This window comes from Phascolarctos cinereus, unplaced genomic scaffold (assembly GCF_003287225.1).
Source record: "Phascolarctos cinereus isolate Bilbo 61053 unplaced genomic scaffold, phaCin_HiC Scaffold_5;HRSCAF=322, whole genome shotgun sequence".
Lineage (NCBI taxonomy): Eukaryota > Metazoa > Chordata > Mammalia > Diprotodontia > Phascolarctidae > Phascolarctos > Phascolarctos cinereus.
Genome location: NW_027555958.1, coordinates 182,821,717 through 182,833,925, shown reverse-complemented (window position 1 = coordinate 182,833,925; position 12,209 = coordinate 182,821,717).

Sequence of the window (12,209 nt, the reverse complement as noted above, 5' to 3'; positions counted from 1 at the left end):
GACCCATATGACAGTTCATGACAATTCTCAGTAAACTGGAATGTTATGCTAACCAGTATATCTCATTCCCCAATGTTTTCAAGTGTAGTAGAATGGCCTCACATGATAATAATTAGAAACATCCAAAGGGTTCTTTATTGGAGCCAACAATGAAGGCCATTAAAACTATGTAGTAGTTGAGGAGACTTTTATTTGTCGGATGTATTAAACATAGAGTTTATTTTTTTAAACTTGAAGTAAGAATTTGGCTGGATAAAACAATTTCTAGTAATCTCTTAAAAATATTAATTTCCTTCCTTTTATTGCAAAGGTAATTTCCATTGACAATCTGCCATCACTTCATCACCATACTACAACCCTGACTATAAACACTTCATGCTAGCAGGCAATGAAACTAGCCACAGGATGCAACCCTGATAATGCTCAGATAAAATTCCTGCAGCCATACTCTGCCAAACACCTAGGCAGGTCCACCCTGCTCTGCCGAGTCTGAAAACACTGTCAGAATATGTAGTTAAGTGCAGAAATCACTGTAAGCAGGGACTAGGACTTTAGAAATAAATTTAGAATAGAATGTTGTTATTAGGAAATTTCACCTTCCTGGATTCAGATTTTAACATTCTACCTTAATATATATGATTGCATATGTTACTTGATACAGGCTCCCATTTAAAATTGATTACATGAGTAAATGAATACTTTTCAAATAGAGTTTTATTCTAACTTTAAAAATCCTCTCAAACTACTCGAATGCTCCTTACTCTTAAAATGAAAATGTTTATATTCAACAAAGATTGAGTTTGTTATGAGCTTTGAACATACACAATTCAAAAGTTTTTCAACACTAAACAGTAATGTGATAAGAAATTAACTGCAAAAAGTTAACCCCAATTAGCTGATATTTTTAAGTGAGGCAGTCTTAATTGACAAAATACCTTTTGACTTAAGTATCAACCCACATCTTAGAACAGGCTTCCTTGACTACCCAGCCTATGGAATATATCTAGCCATTAGTGCCCCATGACCTACAAGCTGACCTACTGGAAGGATGGTAGAATCCAGATTCTAAACTTTCATTAGGCTCCAGGCATCCATCTGTGATATGACCAAAAACTTTTCCAAAGTGAGATCTAAGCCTAATGTAACCTTTTAGTGTTGGACCTCCAGGCTCTTAGGGCTTCTAGAGAAGAGAGAGAGAGTTGGAGTTGGAATAGGGGTAGAGGGTAAGGGTGGAGGAGGGGTAGGGGGGATTAGTAAAGTTATATAGAAGATTCATTCATGTTTGATGAAGGAAGCTTTTAAAATACACATAGGCCAGAAACATAAAATTTGAAGAGAGACTTAGTTTGCCAGCAGAGGAAGGTTGCAACTGGGCCAAGCCACTACCCCTGAAGAAATGGATGCATTTTTTCATGAAATAGACTTTGGGCTGGTGAGAGAATTTATGGATATAAAAAGAAAGGTCATCCATTTACTTAAGATAATTAAAGTGTATAGCTTTTGGATATTTATAATAATCTATTTTACTACTTATGTTTTGAAATTGTTTTCAGCCTCTGTTGTTAAATTTATCAGTCTTCTTAATGATTTTTGAGAAAAGAAAGCAAAACTAGGGGATCTTCCATGTAGAACTGTCTCTCTGCAGATTGTTAATATTCTGATTTAGAGGAATACTAGTTTTTTATTAGAGAGATAAAATGTGAGTTTGAGTAAGTGTCCAAGGCTAATGAGGTCACTACTGAATTCACACATCCACACAAGCCATATTTAATAGCCTTGGCTACGATAGAATGAAGGGGGATCCCCCTGGACTTTTTTCTCTTTATCACTTGGTGAATGAATATGTAGTTTCATTTGGAAAAGATACAAGGAATTAATTCCTAAGGCCTTCAGCAACATGTCTTGACTACAATCAAGGAGAAGCAGCTTCTGTAATGATGACAGGTAGCAATGATTATAGTTCTCCAATTTTTTCAGGTGTGACCTGAGGCCTTTCTCCTATTAACAATTCAGATGTCTAGCAAGCATGAGGTTTGTTTTTACTATTAGCTTTTTCCAAATGTCCAAGGACCTGGAGACACAAATTCCCCCTTCACACTAGCCTTGACAACCTTGCTTCAGGTTCCATTACTGGTGGCCCTATTTGCATGAGAAGGTAGGGCAGTAAAAACAAGGAATAGAAAGTATATCCTAAGTAAAAAAGGAACATCAGAATCTTCTCCAGTTCGAACATGACAAGTTAGACATAACACTAATATTTTAAAAAGGGCTACTTAACAAGGTGGCCTTTGAGGCTAAATTTAGGAATCACCTAATTTAGCAAGAAATCAAATCATTAAAAGTTTCACATATAGGCTTCTACACGTTAGTTCAAACTAATGATAGGTCATTGTGAATTTTAGTCTGCCTAAGTATATTGTATAGATATATTTTATATATCCATATATATTACATATTTTTATGTTACATATAATATATTGCTATATTGAAGTAAATTATTCAAGCTTAACTATTATGCAGTTTGATACAAATATCAATCCAAGTATGTTTTATTTCAGTTTTTATGCATTATTTATATTTCTTTTCCCATTCTTGCCGTTTTCAATATATGGAATCCATCTTCTGTTTGTTGACTAAAGACATAAAATAGGAATGAGACTAATGCAATCTTTATTTGAATCATTACTACTTATCAACTTGTCTGTATTCTTTATCAACAAGAAAAGTAGATCATATTGAAGAACTACATGTGGGGAGAAAAATTTTTTAAAAATCAGGCCATATTTAAATTCAAATGCAATAGGCACTGAGGTGTTCAGCTGGTTCCTGAAGGCAGCAGTATGGGTGAGAGAGCATTTAAATCAACACAATTTCCTCTTCCAAAACTGCAAAATTCTGCTTCCTCCTGCTCCACACAATCCCAACCATCATCATCATCCTGAAAAAAAAATGGTATGATGAAATTTATCCCAAAATAGTAATGTTGAACTCCACATAATGATTCCCACAGTGATTTCCATATTCTTCTTTCTTCTACCAATTACAGGATATCTTGGAAATCACCTTTTAAATCTCATTTCTATTTATTAAAATATTGAAAATCTACAATGTATTAATTACAAAAGAAGAAAAATAATAATAAAAGGGTCAAATTTTACCCAGCTTAGAACTGTCAAATCTATAGATATAAGCAAATTAAAAAGCATTTAAAATCCATTGTACATCAGGCACTATATTGACAGTGTTCATGTTTAGAGAATATATAAATTAATTTCTAAAATTACTTATTGCCCCACAATAAGGACTTTACTTCTATTTAGGAAAGTCATTTTGGATGTTTAGTGAAACTATTGAACTAAAGCAATAATTATTTTGAAAGAAACTTGATCAATTTGTTCCACTTAATAAAGTGAAATCGTAAGAGTTCTGCAGCTGTATGTTCACAAGGAGGAACTTTTTGAAGAAAGTAGGTCACTAGAGAATCGAGAAACCAGACAGTTTACAAGAATGTAAATGAAGCAGTTGAGATGTTGGCAAGAATCATTACACCAGGAATACTGCTCTGGATACTGTGAACGACCAGTTTATTATTGACATGCATTCAAAAGGCCATTTAAATGGCAATTACCTTTTAAAGTCAATATAGGTGGGCAATATGCTGAACTTGATTGCCAGTTAAGCTGTATGTGAAATCCTATATGTAGCCTCATAGTTTTTCAGTCTGACCATTCTTGACAAGTATACTTAGTCTCATCAATTTTAATAAAGTATAATTTGTTGCTGAACTCTAAAAATTTTTTTAAATGCTCTCAGAACCAGGTCAGAAAAATTTTAATCTTTCTCCTCCTAAGATAGAATAATTAATTTTAAAATCATATATTATACAATAATTTCAAGTAAATTAAAACAAATTAGCTTGTTTTTCCACTAATAAAGATATATGTACTCCTTTTCAATCCTGTTTGTAGCCAAATGGTCATTTCTGTATGAGATGAAGTAAGAAAAAAAGAATCCAACAAATAACTCTCTTCAAAAAATATTTCAGAAAAAAAAAAGTTGGGGTCAAAAGATATTTCAGTAATGAGTTTGTTATCACCATAGTACATATCATACGCAAGTATGTCCTGAATTTTATAGGTGGAGAAATGGAGACAGAGACATATTGAGGAAGGCTTTTAACTTGTTTTAGAGCCCTAAAAGTCTAATCAGCCTTCTTCCTTTTCATCAGTACTTTCTCTTACTTTCCCCAGAGGCATAAGGCTCAGAAAACACAAGCATTGGGTTTTGTAGTATTCTATGGGCCAAGCAAAAGGGGGTAGGAGAAGCAACGTATATTAAATTAATTTTACTTCCTAGGTATCTGGGCCAATGTTATTTTTATGGCAAAGTTAAAGAATATTCCTATGATCATGGAGTAAGCCAGTAGCCAAGATGGAATTATTATTAATTGTCCTTCATAAATGTGTTAGCATTTGCTTGTTCACTGTCACATGTCTTTCATTAGAGAAATAATTTAATTTTCAAACTAGAGGAAGCTTTAGAGATTATTTTTCTTCATTTTATTAACCAATTTTTTCTATATTACATATATGCATATATAATAAGCACATTATAGTAAAATAAAATAGACTTGTCACCAAAATAAAATGTTATACATAATCTGTATTCCTGGTAGTAAAAAGATATTCTGCACTGAGAAAGGTAATTCTTACAGTATTTCTTGCCTTGTTATAGAGAAGAAGTCCAGCAGAATTATCAACATGCACATAAAGCCTAGTATAAAGAGAATCAGTAGCTTCTAGTTGAATGAATGGATTATAACTTCATTTTCCTGAAATGGAATCAGGTGTAGACCTTATACAGTCTGCAGTTAGCCAGCGTAAACATAGGAGTAATAATATGTTGTTGGCATTTCCTTTACAACCAGGTCAGTGGATGCAGGATGAGGAGGGCCACTGGAATGGGCAGATGCAATAGAATAGGGCTCCTGTTGCAATGATACAGTGTGGACTCAGTGGTCTGAGGTCTACATCTACCTTTCCTTCCATCTGTGTCCTTGTCCTGTGCTAGCATATCTCCCATCCCAGAAAGACATATTGGAGGGTTTGTCTTATGCTTGTTCCCAAGATACATCTAGAGTGTCTGTGTCTATGCTTTTAGAGGTCTTGACCCTTGGAACACTAATGAAGAATCAGTAGGCAATTTGTAATGCAGGTTCAGCTATTAAGTACCTGATAGAACCTATTACATGTATTACATGGGTGACTAATTCAAAGGCAGGTGGTTGATGCTACACAACATAATTGATAGAGTGCTATACGCAGAGGCAGGAGGACCAGTTTGATTCAGTAAAGTAATCTATCAGGTAACCTTCCTGAGCCTCAGGCCAGTCTTCTGTGACTACAAGTTTTACACAAGTTGTGATTTGCTTAGGAGGTTCCCACAGTTTGAAGGTCACACTGGTCCTTGACATTTTGTACATACTCTAGATAGTTATTGATTTACTTTGACATTTATGTTTATTAACTAGTATACAAATATGCCTTTTATTATTCTTTGAAACATGTATTTTTCATCATTATGGTTGAAAATCATACTAATAATCAATAACATTTTGTACTTAACTATCACCTAATGACTTTAATGCAAATTACATCCTCTCATTAAGAATTAGACCTACCTAGAAACTAGATTTCTTCTGTAACGTGAAGATAATAACTTTCTTCAAGTCTATAGAGGCTTTTTGGAGTCAGGAAGACCTGAGTTTGATTCTTCCTGTCTCAGATGCTTATTATCTTTGTGACCCTGGACAAGTCACTTCATCTCAGCCTCAGTTCCCTCATCTGTAAAATGAAGATAATAACAGCAACTCCCTTACAAGGATTGCAGTGAGGGTCACATGAGATAACATGTAAAGTTCTTTGCAAACCTTAAAAGCGTCGTATAAATGCAAGCTGTAAATATGATGTTTTATTTTACTACAGACTGGACCCATGGTTTTACTGGAATAGGAAACTCCCAATGAGGAAACTCACTCTCCCAAAGCAGCAGCTGTTGCATCTATCAAGCAGAGTTTCCTGAGGCATGGACAAGTTCAAAGACTTGACCACAGCCACCCACAGTCAGTAACTGCTAGGGGCCCCACTTTCATCCAAATCTTCCTGACTCTGAAGTCAGCCTTCTATCAACCGTGCTATGCCGCCTCTCTAGTCCAAGTATTGTGGGCAAGGAAGATCACTAATAGCAACTAAACTCTCACTGCTCAAATGTGTAGTTTATTAGTTCATCTTATGCTAAAAGACGGTAATATAAAATAGAAACAATTTTAAAAACAAAACATTGAAATCAGATTTATTTTAAAAATATTCCTTGAAATATTTTTTCACTTTTTTGCATTATTTCTCTAAAAATATTATGTTCTTATAAATTCCACAGCAAATTTATTGAAAGGATATTATCTTGTATATAATCATGGAATTTTAAAGCTGGGTAGGAAATTAGTCCTCTGAATATGAGAAAAAATTTTTGTCAGTATGGAAATACATGAGAAGGTTTTCTTGAATAAACATTTGTATCTCATCTTAGCATCTAATTAATTGTTTCTCCTTAATTTAAAATAATCTTGAAATTATTCCAGTTAGTGTGTCAACATCTAAAATTTAAAAATCTCCCAAGAGATCTAAAATTTTTATTTTACTTCCCTTAATACACCATGTCCAAAGTAGACTACCAACTGTAGCCCAAAGTAAACATTCCACCTCATATTTCTGTGCATTCCAATTCTATTCTCACCTCTCTGTCTTAAAATCCTTCACTTCCTTCAAGGCTTAGCTCTGGAGCCCCTTACTAAAAGAAGCTTTTTCTGATATCCATAGTTGTTATTGTTCTCCCTCTTCATATATAACATATATACACATGTATACATGTACATACTTGTGCATACATGTGCGTGCATGTATGTATGTGTGTATGTATATGTGTATGTTGTATACATACATGCATGTACACTTGTACATTTCAAATACATATGTATATATTGTGTGATTGTATGCATGTATAGTATCACCTCAATAGAAGGTGAACTCTGTGAGGCAGTGACTCTAATTTTTATCCTTATATCCCCTTCACCTAACATAGGTTAGACACATAGTAGGCACTTAATGATTATTGAACTGAATTCAACTCATTTCCATTTGCTATTAAGAGAAAATATGTATGGGGGGGTGTTCCTACCTTTTATACATAGATTACTTTGTTCTGTACTTACTGTATTCTAAGCCAGGTCTTCAATGTATGTATAAACTTTGGTAGGATTTACATTCAGAATAGTCATTAACTCCTATCTTAAGAAGCAAATTTAAATTTTCTATGGCATCTCTCTTCTTTGATTTTATCCAGAAATTAGTAGAACTTATTATTACATTTGAAATAACTCCATCAAAATTAAGTTTTTCTAGCTGTTAAGAAAAAATAGTCATCAGTACCCTGAGAAGGGCAGAGTTGTGTCTTCAGCCAAGGAAAAATTAGTCGTCTTCTCATTCTTCCATCCTCAGGCCCTCCCCTCACCTTTTGCCAAGCTAGTAGCAGAAATAGAGGGGATAGAAGAAAGGAACGAGCCATGCTGCTAGTGACCCATTTCCTTTATGGGCCAAAGACTAGGACATCATTATGTAGCCTCTTTACAGAAGATGAATATTCAAGTTTCTAAAAGTTGTAGAAATGCCATTCAAAAGGCTAGTAAATAAGGCAATATTTCAGGGGAAAAAAATGATTTCCAGATTTGAATTCCAGATCTATAAGACCTATCAGTTATGGGTAGCATAGTATGGCAAAAAGAACTTTGGGTTTGTAGTCAGAGGTCCTGGGTACAAATGGTAGCTTTGCTGCTTTGAACTTGGATTACCTTGGGCAAGTTACTTAATCTCATTGGTCTGATTTCCTCTTTCATAAAATGGGGAATAGAGGAGATTGGACTAAATGATCTCTAAGGTCTTTTCCAGCTGTGAATCCTGCTACCCTATAAGAAAGAGAGGAGTTTAAAAAAAAAAAGAGGAGTTCAGGAAGGACAAAATTCCTCAAGAATAATCGAAAGTTGGTAGTTGATTACTACAGAAAGTATATCCAAATAATTATACTTAGCAACCAATTCCCTGACAACAAGAGATAATTCACAGCACAACCAAGAAAATGTTTTCATTCCTTACAATTTTTTTTCAAAGCCAAATGCTTTCCCACAGTCAGAAATGTGTATTTGGCTGTCTGAGAATTACTTTTATGCCAAGTTTGAAAGTCTTAATTCCAAACACTTCTCTTGAGCTTTCTATGCATACAAAAAAAAGCCCCCAGAACATTGTTTTAATAGCTGAAGAGAAGGGATTCTCTTTAAACACTAAGAAAATCATTTCTGAACAAAGAAATGGCACATGAAATGTCTTCTGGAAAGCTTTTTTTTTTTCAACAATATGATGAAATATGGAAATATGGAAGTAAAAAAAGACTTCCTCAGCCAGTAGTTCTTTTGCTTCCACAATGCAACAACAAACGTCCAGGCACTAATAGTTAGGCTAAGAGGGCTTATTAGGTGGAGTTCACAACTGATCAACCAGCCATATCCCCAAACTGTTGATTAGTGGCTCTTGAGGAATTTCTATGGGGGGTGCCACAGGGTCTGCCCTTGATGCTGTCCTGTTCAACATTTTTATCAAAATCTTAAATGAAAACTCAATGTACTCCAACAGGAGATGCTTATCATGTTTGTTAGTGGTACAAGGCTGGAAAAGAAAACATGCAACAGATGGAAAAAAAATCAGCAATATCTTCCATGTGCCCATATTCAGGATTAGGGAAACCTGGAGTGGCCAACTTGGAAAACTCTACTACTTACTATTTGTCTCCACATAACAAAGTTTACAATAACTAGGTCTATTCAATAATGAAATGGGCTATTTCCTAAAGTAACTGATTCTTCATCGTGCGAGGTACTTAAGAAGAGAATGGATGGCTGTCTGTCAAGGATGATGAAGAAAGGGATTCTTAAACTGAGTGTGAGGTTAGACTTCAGTTCCAATTATGAGATTCTATCATCTCTATGATTCAAGCAGCTTCTACATTCCAAGGGTTTATTCTCCAATGTAATTTATTTTATAGTTAACAAATGTTTTAAGTGTCTACTACGTGCAAGACACTTGGCATTGCTAAATGTAAACATTTCACTGCTAGATCAGTTGGTGTTGAAAGTTGACAATGCAATATGTTACAAATGTAATGTACCATAAGAAATGACAACTATGAGAAATTCAGAGAAATGTGGGAAGACTTGTATATGCTAATATGGAATGAAGTAAGCAGAAACAGTAGAACAATATACACAAAAACTATAATCGTGTGAAGAAGGAGAAAACTGAACTTTGAATAATTGTAATAAACAATCTTAGTGCCAGAGAACACATTATGAAATGTACTTGACTTTCTTTGGGAGAGAAGTGGGGAAGTACAGGTGCTGAATGTTGCATACACAGACTCTGTTCATTGGTTTTTATTAACTGTTTTTCTTTGTAATGAATGTAGGCCTAATTTGGGGGTGGGTTTTCATGATACTACTCTCTCCCTGTTTTCCTCCTATCTGTCTAGTTACCCCCCTCTCAGTCTTCTTTGATGGTTCTTCACTCATATCAAGCCTACTAAACATAGGTGTTCCTCCAAAACTCTGTCTGTGGGCCCCATCTCATTTCACTTTATACTATATCACTTAGCCATTTCATCAGTTTCTATGAGTTCAATTATTTATCTATGCAGATGGTTCTCAGAACTATATATTCAGCCCTAGTCTCTCTGCTGAGCTAAGTCATGTATCTCCAGTCAGTCAACTTTTGGATATCTCAAACTGAATTGCTGTGGGTGTCTCAGATTCAACATGTCCAAAACAGAACTAATTATATTCAAAATAAAAGTAATTAACTTTCACCTCAAACCCTCTGCCTTCTGAATTTGTCACTGTCAAAAGAGTACCACCTTCCTCCTGGTTATCCAACCCCATAACTTCAGTGTCATCCTCAACTCCTTACTCTCACTCAGCCTTCATTTCCAATCCATTGTCAAATCTTTCCATTTCTACTTTCACAACATCTTAACCTTCTCTCTACTCATAAAGCCACAATACTCATTCAGGCCCAAATTACTTCTCGCCTGGCTATTACAAAAAACTTCTAACTCATCTCCCTGCCTCTAATCTCTCCTTATTCTGATCATCCTTCACTCAGCTAGCTGCTAGGGTGATTTTTCTAAAGCTTAGTTTTGATAATGTTGTATCACCCTCCCCACTCCACCCCCATTACCCCCCATTCCCGGCTAAGGAGCTTCAGTGGGTCACTATTATCTTAATTTTTAATTTATTTATTATTAAACATAATTATTAATTATTAAAAATTAATTAATACTTAAATATTAAACATGAACACCTTTGGTATTTTAAAGCTCTTTACAACCTGGTCCCTTCTTACTTTTCCTGTCTTCTTACACTTTACTACCCTCTGTGCATCTTATCATCTACCTATACTGACCTATTTGTAGTATTTCAAATAGACTCCTATCTCAGTGCCTTTGTACTAGATATCCTTCATCACTGGAATGTTCTGTCCCTTCACTTCATCCTTTTGGTTTCCCTTGGCTTCCTTCAAGACTCAGCTTCTGCAGGAGACTCCTACCTTCTACAGGTGACCTTTCCCATTTCCCCAGTTAATAGTGTTTTCTCTAAAAGCTTTACCTTCTATCTACTTGGCATATATTTTGCATGTAACTAATTATTTATATGTTGTCCCTCCTCTCCCATTAGAATGCACACACTTTGTAGCCAGAGGATCTTTTTTCCCTCCTTTAAATCCTTAATGCTTAGGGGCAGCTAGGTGGCACAGTGGATAGAGCACCAGCCCTCAAGTTAGGAGGACCTGAGTTCAAATCCAGCCTCAGACCAAACACTTCACACTTACTAGCTGTGTGACCCTGGGCAAGTCACTTAACCCCAATTGCCTAAAAAAAAAAAACCCAAAACATCCTTAATGCTGGAACATAGTAAGTGCTCAGTAAAAGCTTATGGATGAATGACTGAGAAGTTTCCTGGAGTAGATCATCAGACAGATGGATGACTGGAAAAGAAGGTTGGTTAGGTATCAAGAGCAAGAGATAACTTATGGGCAATCCACATGTATTTGTATCCAAGCAATGTTAACTAATGGGATGCCCCAAGCTTATTGTGTGGACATTCAATGGAGGATTTATAGGATGATATGGACAAGAATTGTACAATTTAAGAAGTCATAAATGGATGTTCTAATTTGTACCATTAAGAGACTTACCTATATCAATGAGATTAGTCACAGATAAAATGAAGAATCAAAAAAGTATCTGGCCAGTTGGTGAACTTTAAGACAGTTTGCTTTGATATCAGTTTACTTATACATTGCCCTCCCACCCTCACCCCCAAAACTGACAGAGCAAAATGATTAGGTAAAGCAAGTGTGGTTCACCCAAGCAATCCAAAGGAGTTTGTTTGTTAAAGTAAGAACTCATCAAGCTAATGGAGTAAGTGTAGATCAGTATGGAAAGCACAGGACATGAATCAAGAGGGACCTAGGTCCAATCCTACCTCCCAATGCTTAGCATTGTAAAACCATAGGAATATTACTGTGCATCATTTTTCTGCTTTATAAAACATTAGCAATTATGCCTAAAATCATATCTCAGCAGGTTATTATGAAACTCAAATGAAATTATAGATTTAAGAACTTTACTTATAGAGTACTTTTTATATTATTTTATACTATTTATAGTATAATATTTCATACTATTTATATAGTTCTTAAGAGTACTATATAAATGTCAGTTTTTGTTATTCAACACTACCCTAGAGAGATTGGAGGCAGAGTTCCCAAACTCAAATGAAAAAACAAAACAGCAGTCAATGATGGAGAAAAAGAAAGGCCAGAAAAAAGGAAAGACTATAGATGGAGTGCTTAGAAACGGGCTGCATAATCAGGCCCTGCTAGAGCAGACTTCCTAGTGATGATGTGGGTTCCTTGCAGAAGCAGAGTATCCTTCTGAGCCTGATTGCTGTGTGCTCAAAGTGTTCCCTCCCCACTGAGACACACTTACCACGTTGCTCCTTCTTTCTATTATGAAAGGATTTTATTTTCCATTTCCCTCTTTCCAAAACA